This window comes from Meleagris gallopavo, chromosome 1 (assembly GCF_000146605.3).
Source record: "Meleagris gallopavo isolate NT-WF06-2002-E0010 breed Aviagen turkey brand Nicholas breeding stock chromosome 1, Turkey_5.1, whole genome shotgun sequence".
Taxonomy (NCBI): domain Eukaryota; kingdom Metazoa; phylum Chordata; class Aves; order Galliformes; family Phasianidae; genus Meleagris; species Meleagris gallopavo.
Window position 1 is genome coordinate 149,700,422 of NC_015011.2, and position 16,578 is coordinate 149,716,999.

The 16,578-nt window shown below is 38.5% G+C and overlaps 1 protein-coding gene across 2 annotated transcripts in view; it reads right to left on the bottom strand.

The window, feature by feature from the left end:
* The window catches only part of SCEL (sciellin), a 99,024-nt gene extending 84,589 nt beyond the window's left edge, over nucleotides 1–14,435 (bottom strand). Inside the window, exon 1 of one of the 2 annotated variants that reach the window (XM_010728712.2) lies at nucleotides 14,355–14,435. The gene's annotated coding sequence lies outside the window, so the exon portion shown is untranslated. Of the gene's footprint in view, nucleotides 1–3,668; nucleotides 3,850–14,354 lie in introns of those variants that run through there. The other variant, XM_031557827.1, reaches the window with a different exon arrangement.
* Between the last annotated feature and the right edge of the window lie 2,143 nt (nucleotides 14,436–16,578).

Below are 16,578 nucleotides of genomic sequence, written 5' to 3' on the forward strand. Positions count from 1 at the left end.
AGGAAGATTGGTTCTTGAAAGATAAAATTTAAAATTGATAATATTTAATTACTAGGTAAATAGGTATTTACATGTCACTATTGAATATAAGGCTTATAAAAAGCTACATATTTTTATGACTGATAATATCCACAGTGATAACAGTTCTGTCTCAGAATAATGGCAGAGTTCATTGAAAGGACATGGTGTTACGTGTGTGCAATCACAGGGAAACACTGACTGGCATTTTCGCTTTTGACCTGACACGACAGTGTTACATTCCAACAGAAAACATCACCAAATCTCTATTCAGCCTAAAAACAACATTGAAGAAAATAATCTGTAGCAAATACAGTAAAAAATTGTTTCAATGAAAAAGACCCACACTCAGAGCCAACAGCATCTCTGAAAGTCTGTTTATTCTGTTGCCTCAAATCTGACAGGCACATAATGAATTCAATGAACTATAGTTAAAAGAAGTGTTTGGAGTGATTAGAAATGCTATGTTTTCTCACACTGGGACTCAGCTGACTTATATAGCTAATCACAAGATGCAAGAATGTGACTCTGTCCTTACTGTGTGACAAAAACTTAAAAATGCAGGCCATGATAAAATTAGAAAATGAAATCTTAGGAGGTTGGCATTATGGAAGTTATTTCTTAATACACCAGAGTGATATTTTTACACTTCAGCTTCATGATTTGGAGTGTGGGGCTGTATATTTACAGGAATAAATCACAAAGGAGAGTCAGTTTTGCTCAGGGTTGAGAGACACTGCTACCTCAGCAGCATTAAGGGTCTCTTTGCACTGGACTGGAAAGATCTAGCTGTTAACCTGTACTTCCTGAAATGAAAGAAATCACATCTCTTTTGCCACATTCTAAAAAAGGTGTTAGATGAAACATATCTTCTGAATATGAGCCCATCTGAAATGTAATTTTCCCTGCTGAATAAAAATTTTCAGACTCTCCCACTGCTCCTCCATAAAATTTCTGAGATTTTTTTCCCAAAGAGAGTGAACAATAATAGAGTTGACTGTGAAAAAAAAGACTCACTGTCCCTCTATGACAAAAAAAAAAACACCCCAAGAATTTTATTTTCCATAGATACTCCTGAAATGTTTTGCGAGGATTCCGCTTTTCGCCTTTACAGTACTCGAGGTGAGGCCTCACTAATGCCGAGTACAAACGAAGATCCAGTAACATCCTTAAAAACAAATCCACCTGGTTATGCCTATACTGATAAGCTGATGCTCAAACCTTGACACTGCTATTTTGTTATCTCTCCTGATAAACTGCTAAAAAAGAGGCTATGCTATGGTTCTGGCTTTGACCAGCATGTACATTCCCAAATAAACACTGCAAAAATTTAGAGCTGGGAAAGGCCTACCTGTGGCAGAGAGGTTGATCATCTTTAAGATCCCTTTCTATCCAAGACATTTTATGACTATGACTATTTCCCAATAGGTAGTTTAATGTGGCAATCTTATTTATGAGACTTTACTAGTAGAAAGAGGAGCAATCCATGCCAGCTGGCCAAAAGTTTCAGGACTTCTGAATTTGTAAGTACAAATACAGACCTCATGTTTCACATGTTGATGAGATAAAAACTGTTACCTTTACAGCTAGGAATGGTATGAAATCAGTGATTCTTAACATTAATAACACTTGTGGAGAGAGTAGAAAACTTACAGAGGTGAAAAGACAAGATTATATCCTCCAGGTCAGTAAGCATCCGTGTTAATTGAAATAGGGGTGAAAGCAGGTGGAGTGAATGGATGTGCTATTTTGAGAAGACAGTGGAAACAGGGCCTCAGTCCATTTGGGGCATTTAAAGACCAAGGACTCTTTTTACCTCACAGTGTCTGCAGACGCATTTTCATGACTCCAGAATGTGATGTGCTACTTTGTACACTAGTTAACTCTTTTCCATGGCACTGGGAGATATTTTCATTATAGCAAGACAAAATAGCTACCCAAACCATGAGCTTTTGTTAGAAATCCAAAATGCAGAGCAAATTCCCCCAGATTTGCTAACTTTCTAGACAAACTAGAAAGTTAGAAACTGTTGTGAAGTTTCAAGAGCTAGATAGGTTGAAGACACTAATATGTACCTATTATATAGACAAAAATAAGAAGGAAAACTGATTTAATATTAAAAAAGGAGCAAATTAGTCCTAAACATATACAGATGTATCTATATAAACATTATTACAACCTATTTGGAAAAACTGAGGATAATTCTTTAAAAACAGGCAAAGTAAAAGTAAGGAAAGTTGATCAGCAAAATTAATGTAAAAAATACATCCTTTTTAATTACTTGAATTTGCTGGAAAGATTCATCGCTGCTGAACCTACAATAAGAAATGAATTCTCAACTGGCAAATTTTAACAACTGCTTGTTCTCTGAAGAGGGAGGTTAATTTTGTATCATATGTTTTGAAGTTATCCACTGGTCAGGTTATAAACCTGTTTCCAACAGCTTCAAAATGACTTTGAAACAAATAATTTCAATTGCACTAGCAAATTAAGAAAAGCATATTTAGATTCATCAGTGTTAGACTTCTTCTCTCTAGCATTCTTACCACAAGGAAGTCAAAAGATAATATTAAACTCTGACACTTCTGTAGGAATTCATTAAGACAGATGCAATGCTGTTTTGACTGTTTTCATTTTATTAGAGGATAAATTTAGTTTTGATACATGCTGAACCATTAAGCATGTTAGCAACTACTTTAGCTAGCTGTTAATTCAAGTCCCGAAACAGAAAATAAATTTACATGTCTTGGAGCCAAAACTTATATGGATATTTTCCTTTCAAGGGAATGAACTGAACTGAATGTTGATTTTTATCCTACATCTACTTTCACTAAAGTTTCTTCATTTCCTGTACCAACCTGTTCTGCAATGGTATTTGCACCAGTAAGTAACGCACTAGATTCTAATGAAAGATAAAAGATCTTAAAGTGTTTCTTACTGCAACATGAAATTGCTTCAGCCATTACCTCTTCTCCACATGTTGATTAAAATGCCATACCAAATAACAACTCATAATGACATTTTAGAGCACAGGAAACAGATGTATGTGGGGAATGTAGGCCCCCCTAAGCAATTTGTGTTATAACAGGAATCACAGAAAAACAGCCAGTCTGACAGAAATATCTTTAAAGTGGATTTATTATTGTCAAAGGAGAGAAAGATCTATGTCCTGACTCACCAGAGCTGCTGGATGCAGCAGCTGCTACCTTTGTGCATTTGAACTGAACTCAATGGAGTTGCTGTCTGACTGCACCCCACAGCACAGCTAATCCTGACATGTCTTGAATCAACTAATGATTTCATATTGCAGGAAGCCAAGGTGTGAAATACTGCAGACTGCAAAGTGCCAAGTACCAAAGATGTACCAAAGCTGTGTGTAAAGCAAAAGATGAGCAGCAGACAAGCAGCCTTCAGAATGGATCCATTCTCTCTCTACCTAAAGGTATGCTGTGGTTTTACCTAGCAGGTTGCCCAACATCACAGTCATTTGCTCACTCCTCCCTTTTTCCAGTGGGGTGGGAGAAAGAATAAAAAAAACAAGTAGAACTCATGAGCTGAGATAAAGCTATTTATTAAGATAGAGAAAAGGAAAATAGTTCTGACTATATACATGTATAAATAAATATGACAAGTGATGCATAAGCACTTACCGCTCTCCAAGCAAAGCCCAGGTAGTCCCCTGAGCAGCAGAAGGAAGCCAGGTGAACACCATACCCTTCAAAATTCCTTTTGCATGATGTCATACAGTACGGAATATCCCTTTGGCAAGCTTAAGTCAGCTGTCCTAATTCTGTTTTTCCCATCTCCTTCAGCCCTCCACTGAGAATGGCCTTGGCTTTATATGACACTGCTAAGCTGCAACTATAAACATCAGTGTGTTATCAACATTGTTTTTCTCCTAGAATCAAAACACAGTATCATACCAGACACTCTGAAGAAAACAATTCCATCCCAGATGAAACTATGATGGGACACAGAGACAGAAGCAATATTCTGATAGAGTGCATCCCTCCATATCCAAATCTGCAACATCAGATCTTCTGCTTGACCCCCCTCTACCCATGAAGGCACCCAGACTTGCCAGTCACTTTCTTGTTTGAAGGTTCTTCATGTTGACCTTCTGTTCATATCCCAAAATCACATCAAATGTAATTTCATATTTTTCCTCTGCCTCACCTGTCCACAAATCCCAATCCAGTACATACTCTGAGAATAAGACTAAATACAGTAAAATGAAGTTTCATAAAAATAGCAATTGAACATTGTGGTTTTCCTTTAGGTACCCTGCAAGGTGAGAAGATAATACCCACATTGTGGCTAATTATCTAAAAATTACATCTCATTATAAATTCAGATATAGCATAGTATTATCTCTCCTCTGAGTCTGATGGCTCATATCCACATCTTCCACCTCTAGAAAGGTAATGTAGCCATTGAGCTGTAAATTACACAGAGAAATCTAATATCTTTATTGATGGGTTAGGAGAAAGAATTGAGAGTGCTCTCAGTAAGTTTGAAGATGAAGCCAAGCTGGGGGAAGTGTTCATCTGCCTGAGGATAGAAAGGCCCAATGGAGGGACCTGGACAGGTTGGATTGGCAGCCTGAGGCCAATGGAATAGAGTTCAACAGAACGAAGTTCCGGATCCTGCACTTTGGTCACAACAACCCCAGCCAATGTTACAGGCTTGGGGCAGAGTGGCTAGAAAGCTGCACAGAGGAAAAGGATCTGGGAGTGTTGCTTGAAGCTTGACTGAACATGAGCCATCAGATGGCCAAGAAGGCCAATGGCAAATATCAGAAATAGTGTAGTCAGCAGGAGCACAGAAGTGATCATCCCCCTGAATTCAGCACTGATGAGGCTGCACCTCGAATACTGTGTTCAGTTCTGGGCCTCTCACTCCAAGAAAGAAATTGAAACTCTGGAGCATGTCCAGAGAAGGTCAACAAAGCTGTGAGGGGTCTGGAACACAGGTTTTATGAGAAGTGGTGGAGGAAACTGGGATTGTTCAGTCTGGAGAAGAGGAGGGTTGGGAAAGACCTTGTCACTCTTTACTACTAACTGTAGGGAGGTTGTGGTGAGGTGGGGCTTGGACTCTTCCCCTAGGTGACTAGCAACAGGACAAGCAGTAATAGCTTCAGGTTGCACTGGTGAGGTTCAGGTTGAGTATTAGGAAAAACTCCTCCAAAAAAGTGGTCAGGCACTGGAATGAGCTGCCCGGGGATATAGTTGAATCACTGTCCCTGGAGGTGTTTAAGGAAAGGGTAGGGGTGTGGTTCAGTGGGTAACATTGGTGGTATGTGGATGGTTGGACTAGATGATCTTTTCCAACTTCAACAATTCTATGATTCTATGAAATGAACATTCTGTGAATAAATGGGTGATGTTGCCCAGTGGTGCAGCTACGGAAAGAGAGGGAAAGAACCCAAAGCAGTCAGGTATTGACAGGATTTATCTACAAAGTTAAGAAGGTGGATTTGACCTCAGATTCCCTCAGAAGGAACTGAATCTCAGCTTCTCAGAGCTTGAGTATGTGCTGAAATGATATACATAAACAAACAAACAAACAAACAAACAAATGAATAAATAAATGAGGAAAGGGACCACTTCCATATTATGATTTCAGAATGAATGAGCATGCCCACTATGAAGGCAGAACCTTTGCTTTGAGGAGGTGAATCTTAGTGGAGGCCCACAAGAACATAGAGGTGCTTACCACCTGGGAAAGCTTATACCCCATGTGGGAGGATGTCAGGCACATTTGTAGGCCAGCAGTGTTCCTGCTGCCTACTTACCATTCAGAATGCTCTGGATCCAAACTGAGGCATTTCACTATTTAGAGAGACTATGCATCTAAATTAGATCTAGCAGCTTACCTGAAATTCAGCTATTTTACTGCTCTTGTATCTGGGTTCCTAAGATCTGGAATCACTTTACTTCTCTCATTATTCAACTAATGTCCTTAGAGATTTTTTATAATCTGTTAAGAGACTTGGCTCTAGGGACCGAATTACCTTTCTGGAGATAATCCTGGGAGCCCATTAGAGTTCCCAGACCTAGATGCATAGTGTGTGTGCCCAACCACACACACTCCAGCCCTAAGACAAGCAAAACCACCAAACAACACACCAGTGTCTGCCATGGTTTCCAGATGGATGAAACACAGGTGCAGAAGATAGAAAGGCATCACCACGTTCTCCAGCAGCTCTCCTCTATCTGGGCAATTGCATACAAGCCACATGGCTTTTTTTTTTTTCAAAATACGTTTCTTATATCATCATTATATTACTGAGCAGAAGCATGAAGAATAAATAAATTAACGAACATTCACTGAGTTACATGTGGCGTTAAAATGAGAATGGCTGCAAGCAGAAATATGTTACTACCTCACCTCATTGTCTTCTTTTCCTTTTTCAATTCCTTTGTGTGGAAAGAGGAATTTTTTTTTAAAATAATTTCTCTGTGTCTTTTGTTTTTCTGTTGTATGAATTATCACGATGTTCTTAACATATTACCAGCTTTGAATGGAAGATTCCAAAACTTTTTGTTTTACTAATAGAGAGTTGTGTTTTACCCAAAGTTTTGGAAAATTTAAGAGGTCATTTGCAAGGCTTTGTCTTATAAAAACTAACTATAATGAATTGCTCAAAGATGTGAACTCTGACCAATCAGATGACCTGTTTAATGACATTTCTGAAGAGTAATTCACTTTTAAAGTTCAAAAAGACAAACAAATTGTTAAATATCTCCCAATGGAACAACTGAAAATTTAAGAATTGTAATCAGGGGAATTAATGAAGCTGCTGAAATATGTGGTAATATGAACGAGACTACAGTGACTAGAAGAATGTTGTACTGATTTGTTTGTTTAAATATCAAAGCAATATTGTTGAGACCTGTGATTCTATTGAATCTACTGAATGCTATTCTACAATAACAAAGCAGACTTTGCAGAAAGAAATAAGACACAAATACAATCACAGAGCACTTGCTGGCAAATCAGATAATGTGTCTGGCCTGGCTGTGTCCAACATCTCTGCTACATTTCCTGACATACAAGTCAGTTTTCTTTAATGCTTGCTCAGTGCAGCACTCTTAGGAAAATCATGTGAAATCTGTAACACTTCAGCAGTGTAGCTAGAGACCACGAACAGCATGAAGGAACTCCTGAACCCTCCTGATGGATGTTTGTGCTCCACCTGCTCTCTGTTCCCTCCTAGCTTTCCTCCAGCCCAGTCACAAATGCAAAGCCTTGCCAGACCTTCTGCTAAACACTTGGCATGCATGCTCGCCCCAGCCAGAATGTATGCTGACACTGCAAAATGTTCTCACCACTCAGTTTTTACCTAATTTATTCATATCCTGGAAATTCTGCCTTTTAGAGCAGGAGACGTAACGCCACTGGAGAGAAGGAATAAGAGAAGGAATGCTAATAGCTATTTATTTTTATACTGACATTAAATAGATATGTTATGAGTTTGAATCTTATTAAATGACTTCTCTACAAGTTTGCTGTTTACATATTTACATTCCACAGGCAAACAAAAGAATGTAAATATTTACACTCCATTGAAGCAGGAGATCTAAAAATTAACAGAAAATGAGTTTCCAGTCTTGCACTGAAGACTGTGACCTCTTGCTCTCCTAGAATAAATATTTCTCTCTGGAGGTTTGACAGGTACTATGACAAGTGAGTTAAAGCACCTGGCAAGCACAAGCTCTGGGAAGAGCTGAGATGCTCGTTGAGGTTGCTCTTGTAGCCCAAGTGCACAGATTGGATCCTTCATGGGGTGGGACATCTCCATATCCACACAGCTAAAAAATGGAACTGAATCCAATGATAAAATAACGCTCCAATAAGCACTATGTGTGGAATTGAACCAACTCTCGCTACCTACACACAACCCAACCTTTGAGCAACGTTGTACCAGGGGATGTGAAAATACACAGCTCCCTCTGCAAACATTCCCTTGGCACTCCGCACAGTTACACCAGTATAAGAGATGCCTGTGTATATAAGTGGATACATCAGCAATAGCCAAATGCTGTATGCTGTGGGCTGGGCTGTGTAAGGGGGAGTGTGGCAAGCTGTAGGACACAATTCACTTGCTTGAGAATTGCAAATCCATCCCTGCAGCAGGTGATGGCACCAGCACAGGCATGCTTATCCATTTGTGTCTTACATTGATTCTTACAGGCAGGCTGTGCAAGGCCAGCCCCAGAAAGCCTATAACAGAGGGAAGTCTGGCAATACTGAGAAACACAGCTTATTTCCTCCTAAGTCTTGGCTTGAGAAATAGTATCAGCCAAGCTTTCTTTCTTGTTTGTTTGATTAATCACTGAGATGGGCTGTGCTGAATGCTGTAGATCAGGTTTGGTTAAGTACCAGCATCGCTCCAGGGCTTCACACCATGTACAGATCCCTGCACTCCACAACCTACTTCTTCATGTTTGGTGACTCCTCCCTAATTCATTGCCCACTTTCACCCCAATACCTGTTTATATTTTCTATGCTTTTCATGATTTTGTCCAAATGCTTTATTACTTGTATTTTCCAGATTTAAAAAAAAAAGTGTAGTTTTATCCACTCTTCTAAATGTATCTTGGTCTTTTTCATGTTAATTCTAATGTTTGCAACAATGCATCTCATAACATCAAAAACACATTCAAGGTTCTTTTTAAGGTCATTAACAGCTTTTTTCCCCACAGAAAATTAACAGGCAGCTCCTAAATTCAATAGATTGTCTCAGGTGGATACATTTTGTAGTTTTTTTTAGACATTTTTTCAATTTATGTCACAAAAGGTGTAACCAAGTCCACCTGGATTAAAAGTGCTGGCCGTGCTTTAAACAGGAGGTTGGACTAGAGACCTCCTAAGGTCCTTCCCTCCTGTGTTATACCATAGCTCTATGGCTACAAAGATCTTCTGCAGAGTACCATCAAATATCACACAGTATCATTCTCTTAGATCATCTTATTAAGATTGTTCAGGTTTACCACTTACATGGTTAGCACAGAGACTAAATATCATCACTTGTGATAATAGCTGATAGGAATGTCTGTAGCTCTGGCTTGTTTCGTATACTCTTTGCTATTGTGTAGACACTAGAGCACATTCATACTCTTGTTCTTTGCCTTCTGTCTCCTAGCAACTCCATCTGCTGCCTTATTTTGTAAGTTGGAAGTACAAGAGATTTTTTTTTAGTTAGGAAAAAGCTGCTTCTTCCCTGCTTCCAGCCTAGCTTAACACACAGTTTTATATTTAAGATCCCTTTTATACAAGTGAAGATCATTTCATCCTGTGTTCCATCACAACGAGATCTTCTTTTCTGTAGATCTAAGCCAATCCTTTATCTGCAGGTTCTTGGCCACGTAGTCATTTCAGTGACTATAAATATTGTCTGTTCTCTCCAAGACTTGTTAAGCCATCCTCAGTTTGGGGGAATGTTTCTGTTGTTTTTTACCCCTATTGTTTGGCCTTTCATGAGCTATAATTAGACGTTCTCTGGCATCCATAATTGGTACAAATCTCTGTTGCTCATTCCCTGACACATGACACATATCCCTGCCAATGTTTGTGGAGCATGCTGTGAACTGAGTGGCAGTGAGAAGTATGTAATGAAAAATGCTTATGCTGTGTATGCCTGACAGTTACACAGCCATTAATTTAACTCATCTAGCTCTGATATTTGTGTATCCTCAACTACTCGTGATTAACCATCACAGGAACATAATCATCCATCCAACTGATAAAACATCTTAGTATTGGGTTATGGACAGAAAAATATTAAGAAAAAATCAATGATCAGTGGGTACTTGGAATATGTGAGAGTGTTTCAAGAGAAGACCAAATATTATGAAACACTTTGCCTTCCTTAAAACGTTGTATTTATACATGGAAGGGTAACAACTATCCTAATGACGATTTATGAGGGTGGACAGTGATAGGACAAGGGGGAATGATTTTAAACTGAGACAGGAGAGGTTTAGGTTAGATATTAGGAGGAAGTTTCTCACTCAGAGGGTGGTGACACAGAGGGCAACACATGTTGCCCAAGGAGGTTGTGGATGCCCCATCCCTGGAGGCATTCAAGGCCAGGCTGGATGTGGTTCTGGACAACCTGGTCTAGTGGTTGGTGACCCTGTACATAGCAGGGAGGTTGAAATTAGATGATCGTTGTGGTCCTTTTCAACCCAGCCACTCTATGATTCTGTGATCTATCTGCAAAATAACAGAGAAAACCTAAGACCTCTTTGTGGCCTAAAGAAAAAGCTTGATAACTTTCAAGTGCATTCAGTAGAATTGGAGCTGAAACTTTTCTTTTAGAGGTCACTGGCTCCTTAGTCTGAGTATTCCTATCACTATCTTGAGTCCGTTTCATAGCATGTAATTTTCATACAATTTGGTCATCTCTCCCAAAGCTCCCCTGCTGATCTCTGTAACAACTTCAGGCATTGTATTTTCTAATTGCAGCAAAAAATATCATTGAACTACTCATTTCTGGAATAGAATTAGTGCCTAAATTTTGAAAAAGATGGATTGAGAATGAAAAGTAGGCTGCCTTTACTGTATCCAGACTAAAGTGTACCCTAAAAAAGAAAATAAAGAAGAAAAGCTGGACGTGCAACAGCTGGAAAGATTTTGTGTTTGTGAACATTTATGAATTTTTAGCTTTATAAATTGTCATTCCAATAATTTTCTCTTTTGGGCTGTAGGACTGAGTTGCGACATTGAAGCTAAATCAATGTATGAAGTACAACAGTTTTAGGAGCACAAATGAAAAGAAAATGCAAACATCAAATTGCAAAACAATGTAGGGAGCTTCTCTAATGCTATGTACATTTTGATTTCTATGTATGACTTTGTAACAGGAAGGGCAAGTTTCAAGAAAATCTACACACTAATGGTGACGCAGACTGCCACTGTAGATAGCAGGGGACTGCTGTCTGAATCTTCACTGTCAGAACAGCACAAAATCTTCTCCTATTGCCCCAGAAGGTTTCACCATCCTGAGCAGGCCATAGGGTCTCTGTTTTGCACCTTTCCTTGCCCTGTCTCTGCAAGTGTCACTCTTGGCAGATTAATTCATAACATGTTATTAATGTCTTCTCTTTTTGTCATTAGAAAGTTTTTTGTGGTACCTAATCCAGCTCTTCTTACATACTCACAGTATCTCTTATCTTAAATGCAGAAGACACAGAATAGACAGATTCCACCACATTAAAAGCTGCTTTTGCCACTTAAACTTGTTTTATTTTAGATCTCTCTCTTGATGTGGTCCAGTGAATCCTTCTTTATAGGCCATATTTCCTAAGTGTCTGAATTCTCTTGGTCAGAAAGTTTTCTAATTATATAAAACGTCTGCCAAATCCAAAACAAAATTTAAGAAATATCAGAGAGACAGTTTACCAGGGTTTGGTTTTTAAAACATTCCTAAGCAATTTTTAATGGCCAATGCTTAACAGTACAAGTGCTGGTGAAGGGATGATGTAGTCAACTATAAAAACCTATCTCATCTCAGAATTCCCATGTGGAGTCAATCTAGGATATAGCCCATCTGTATTAATGCCTTCTTGGGGTCTACTGAGGCTGTAATGAACAGAGGCAGTAATCCCATAATTTAGCAGTGTGTAATGATGGCAGTGGGCTAATCCTCCAAGTGCTTCATCCATCTCACAGTAACAGCTAGCAAACAAGCATGGAATCCACTAGCTGTATGTATTTACTCCTTCTGTAGTTGCCACTGGCAACAGGAAAATTACCAAGTAAAAATTGTAATAAAACACATATTGATTTTAACCAGTAGATAATATATTGGTTTGAAAATAAATAACTCTAGCAGGAAAAATGATGTAATGAAAAATATGTGCTTTTAAAAATTTCTAATTCACACAGATGCAGTTTTCTATAACAGTGGAACAGTAAATAATAGGCATCTGACCCTGGAATTATTATGTATCTTCTATTTATCACTCAGTGTCTGCTGCATCATTTCTCAGACTTCAACGTATCTGTGAAGAAAGACTAAAAAGAAGAAAAATGCATCTTTTTAGCTGAAAGCATATATTTCTGAATGACAAAGGACTACAGGCCATATTCCATTGCTTTTTCACAACAGAAAGGCACTATGAAACAGTCTTTTTAATGTAAAAGCAAGTTGAAGTGTGTGTATGTGTGTGTATCAATGTTTACAGGAAATAGAACCTTAACTAAAACCTCAGTGATAATGAAGTTATTCCTTCTTCCATAAGAAATAATGTTCTGGTATCCCTGCTTTTTCAGAGAGGAACACCCTCAGGTACTTTTAGAAACCAGTACCGGGAGTCCGGGAGACGCTTGTCTTTCCTGTGCCCCACTGATTTTTGGTGCCAGAGATTTCTCATTTCAAGACTTTCCTCCTTAAAAAGAAAGGGTTGGATTATTCTCTCACATTTACATAAATCAGGGGAAAAAGATCATGAAGTAATACCAACACTAAAGCAAAAAAAGGACAAGAAAACAGCTTCACTAGAGCTTTCTTTATCATCCCTTTCATTAAAGGGAATTAGAATTAATTATTCCAGTTTGAAAATAAATATTCTACACATATCTGAATAAAACTTATTATTATTTTCTAGGTTTTCTCTGTGCTTGTGAGAGCCTCTATGAAGGAGCATTCTAGATGACTGCCCTATATCATTAGAAAAAACTATATGTTTTAATTTAGAATCAGACCAAAACACTGTAGCTCTGTAGTATTTTCCCTTTGTTAGAGGAAGTCATACAACATTAAGGACTTCAAAAGACTCAGTGCTGTATTTTTTTTAAAGATTGAAGAATTAGAACCCTGAATAACCAAACATCAAAGCCATGCTGTTACCCACTAGATCCTAACTGTCCTCACATATCTACTCTCTATCTCTATTTAGGACATCTTTAGCCAAGACCATTTTGCCATTGAGAGAGCTAACCCCAAACAGGATGGCATTTCAGTGCCACTTGAACTCAAGAGTAACATTGAATCCCAAATCCAGCAATTAGTACTTCACAGAACATACAGAATCAAGGAGACTAGAACTGGGAATTGAGAGTCTGGGACACAGCTTCAAACTGATATGAAGGTGTGCATTATATAGCACCTTCCTACACATGTGCTCAATGAGCTTGCTGTCAAGCTGTGACTAGCCCAGTGAGTTCAGAGTACCAGCTTTCACTGAGCTTTATGGAAAGATGATGAAGTTAACAAGATAAAGGAATGAGGGATGCTTTCTCTTCCTCTGAACTGCCCTTTGCGTGGCTCAGTCACAGCTAGAACAAGTGCTTCTTCCACCCAGTACTAATCATAGAATCACAGAATTGCTCATGTTGGAAAAGACCTTAAAGATTATCAAGTACAACCACAACCTAATCATACTACTCTAACTCTAACAACCATCTACTAAATCATGTCCCTGAGCACCACATCTTCAAACACATTCAGGGACAGAGACTCAACCACCTCATGGAGGAGCCTATTCCAGTGCTTAACAATCCGTTCTGTAAAGAAGTTTTTCCTGATACCCAACATAAACTTACCCTGGTGCAACTTGAGGCCATTTCCCCTCATCTTGTCACCTGTCACCAGTGAGAAGAGACCAACCCTGCTCTCGCTATAAGCACCTTTCAGATATTGGAAGAGAGCAATTAATGTCTCCCCTCAGCCTCCTCTTTCCCAGAATAAACAGCCCCAGTTCCTTCAGTCTCTCCTCGTAGGGCATATTCTCCAAGCCCTTCACAAGCCTTGTTGTCCTTCTTAGGACCTGCTCTAGCACCTCAATGTCCTTTCTGTACTGAGGTCCCCAAAACTGACCACAGTACTTGAGATCATATAGATCATGGAGAAACATCCACTGATTCATAGAGATTAAGATCATTTGTCAAAGGTCATTCCTGTTTCTTGAAATATAGCTGGAGGGTCATTCAGCTGTGTTAGGTGATTTTGGCCACATTCATGTCCCTCAAAACCACTTCCATCTTTTTACACAGTATGAAGGCTGTTCTGAAAGGAGGGAATACACTCAAACCTTCTTATTTAATCATTTTTTGCCTTGAATGAATCATCTAAAATACAACAAAAATAGGCAGACAGCACAAGAATGAAGCCTGGTCTCCAGTTTTGTTCATTATCCTAGATCCTGGTTTAATATAAGTATGTCACATAACCTAGGGTTAAATTACTTTTTTTTTTTAATTTGCCTTTCCCCCCCTATTTCTTACTGACTAGCTTTGGCTTGCTGAGTTTTTGTGCTCTCTACTCATCAGTCCTAATTCTGCACACACAGTACACACATACATGCATATAATATACACATAAATACCTCTGCAGATGTGCGTGGTACCCTCATCATCTGGTGCTATGGAGAGATTCACTAGGCAGCAATATCTTTGCAAGGTACATATTGCAACAGCAGATTTTTCTGTGAATCTACCCTGGCCTAGGAAGCTAGTTAGGTGCTTTGCAAAACATTAGCCCTGTTGCCTGGTTACAACACACAATATTTCAGAGCTTGGACAAAATAGACCTAGGCAAGCTTTTGCAAGAAATAATCTAAAAAAGAAAATTCCCATCAACTACAAAAATATTGTTCAGGTCTGAAACAGACCAAATTCTACAGAACATCTTTGCCAATAATCCCAGTAAAACTAGACTTTCATGTTACACTGCACATTGACAATTATGCCAGTATGCAAGAAAACTCATTTTTGAAAAGGTTAATTTACATATGCCTTAAGAATAATGAAGCTCAAAGTCCTTTCCAAAAACATTTAAGGATTTTTTTCTCCCAGGACTTACCACTCCTTTTCTTATGATCTATTTTCTGCCATTTAAAAGAGAAAAAAAAAAAAGTTTGGAAATCAGAATTCACTCTTGATAAATGAGTATCACCAATTAGGAATCTAAAATCCTCATTTTTTATAGCTTCATTTCATAGTGCTCATTTACTAGATTCTCTTTAAAAAACATCAAAATACTATGCAAACAATAGGTATGTTCAAAAACATTCAAATATTGATACAAACCACTGTCTGTTGCTATGGTGCTGTACTCATTTTATATTCCCATGTAGATTTTAATAAAATTTTCTCTGATGTTTTCTACAAATAAGGGAAGACATAAAATGATTAGTTTTATTGGCTCTCTTTTTTAAAGAGAACTTAAACAGGATTATAACCCTCACTTTCATTATATCCCTTACCTTGTCTTCTGTTAGCGTCACAGGGGTTGGATATCATCTTGGAAGTCAACACTGGGCTATTGCTCTTAACCCACTTATAAGAAAGAATAAAAACACTTACATACAGACTCATAAGGGACATGCATACACTGTAGAGAAGTACCCCAGAAATGGTTAACGACAGTCCTAATTTCCTTTTCCACTTGTGTGTAAGCTGACAATTAAAAGCATCTGGTAGGGAAAAAAGATCCACTGGGAAGGTAGGTGTGAAAGGACTTAGAGATATTATAGTTTTACAGATTAAGAGAAAAAAAATATTATGTGGGGAACTGACAGTAGAGAAGATAAATAAGAGACAAATAAGGGTTTTTGGTTGCTTTTTTTCTGTTAATCATTTTATTTGGCATTTTTGACAGCTGGTTTGAAGTAGTTTCTGAGGCTGACTCTTCTATATATTATCCTGTGGATATTTTATGGCAAGGTGAGTTGATTTACCTGTCTTTCAGGAGCTGTTTTAACCTGAAAAGCGATATCTCTGCCCCTGTGACTCTTCCTCTCTTCGAAGGAAAGAAAGTGTAGGGGAGTGTCTCTAGGTATTTGGTGTACCTTTGGCTTTTCTGTGCTTTACCAGTGTCCTTCTGCAGTGGGATAGTTGCGCCTTTCTTGTTCTTCTCAATGACTTAATAAATTCTGGAAGGTAAAAAGCAATAAGCATAAAGTCTGCCCAGGTTGCCACAGGAACAAGAACTCAGGGAGGCTGAGTACATGCAGTTGTCTTGGGGAGCAGTGATGGAGTCCTCATATCTTTTCAGAGCATCTCAATTGCCATTTTTCTGAGTGCATACTGGTCCTACCAATTGTTTCCTTGCACCTTCCTTTGTTCTCTCATACTCGCATAGGATCTCATTAGTGTTGTAGTAACCTTTTGTCCACAAAGCCCATCTGTACTTCCAAAAACCTTGAGTTATTTTTTGTCCCTGGCCAGAATGGCAGAGGCATTGGAGAGCAAGCATTACAGGGAAGAGATCAAGACTCATCATATAACTGCCCAAGTTATATGATGGGGGGATATGCAACTCCAAATTCCCTGTTGGACGGGGACTTCTTGCTGAATTATATTGACAGGAGGCATTGTGGATGCTTATGATAAGACCATGTAGAGGTAATCCCATGGATGTTCTCCATGCTCTTTTTGTAAATATAAAATCAAGTATATATTTTTCTCAATGGGAGCCCCAAATGGTATGCAAGAGGACACTTAAACTATATAGAAAATAATACTGGGTAAGAACTTTCATAAGCATAGCAGTGAGGTGATCTAGCATACGGATTATATTTCAGAACAAAACTGCTGTCTCAAATGGAG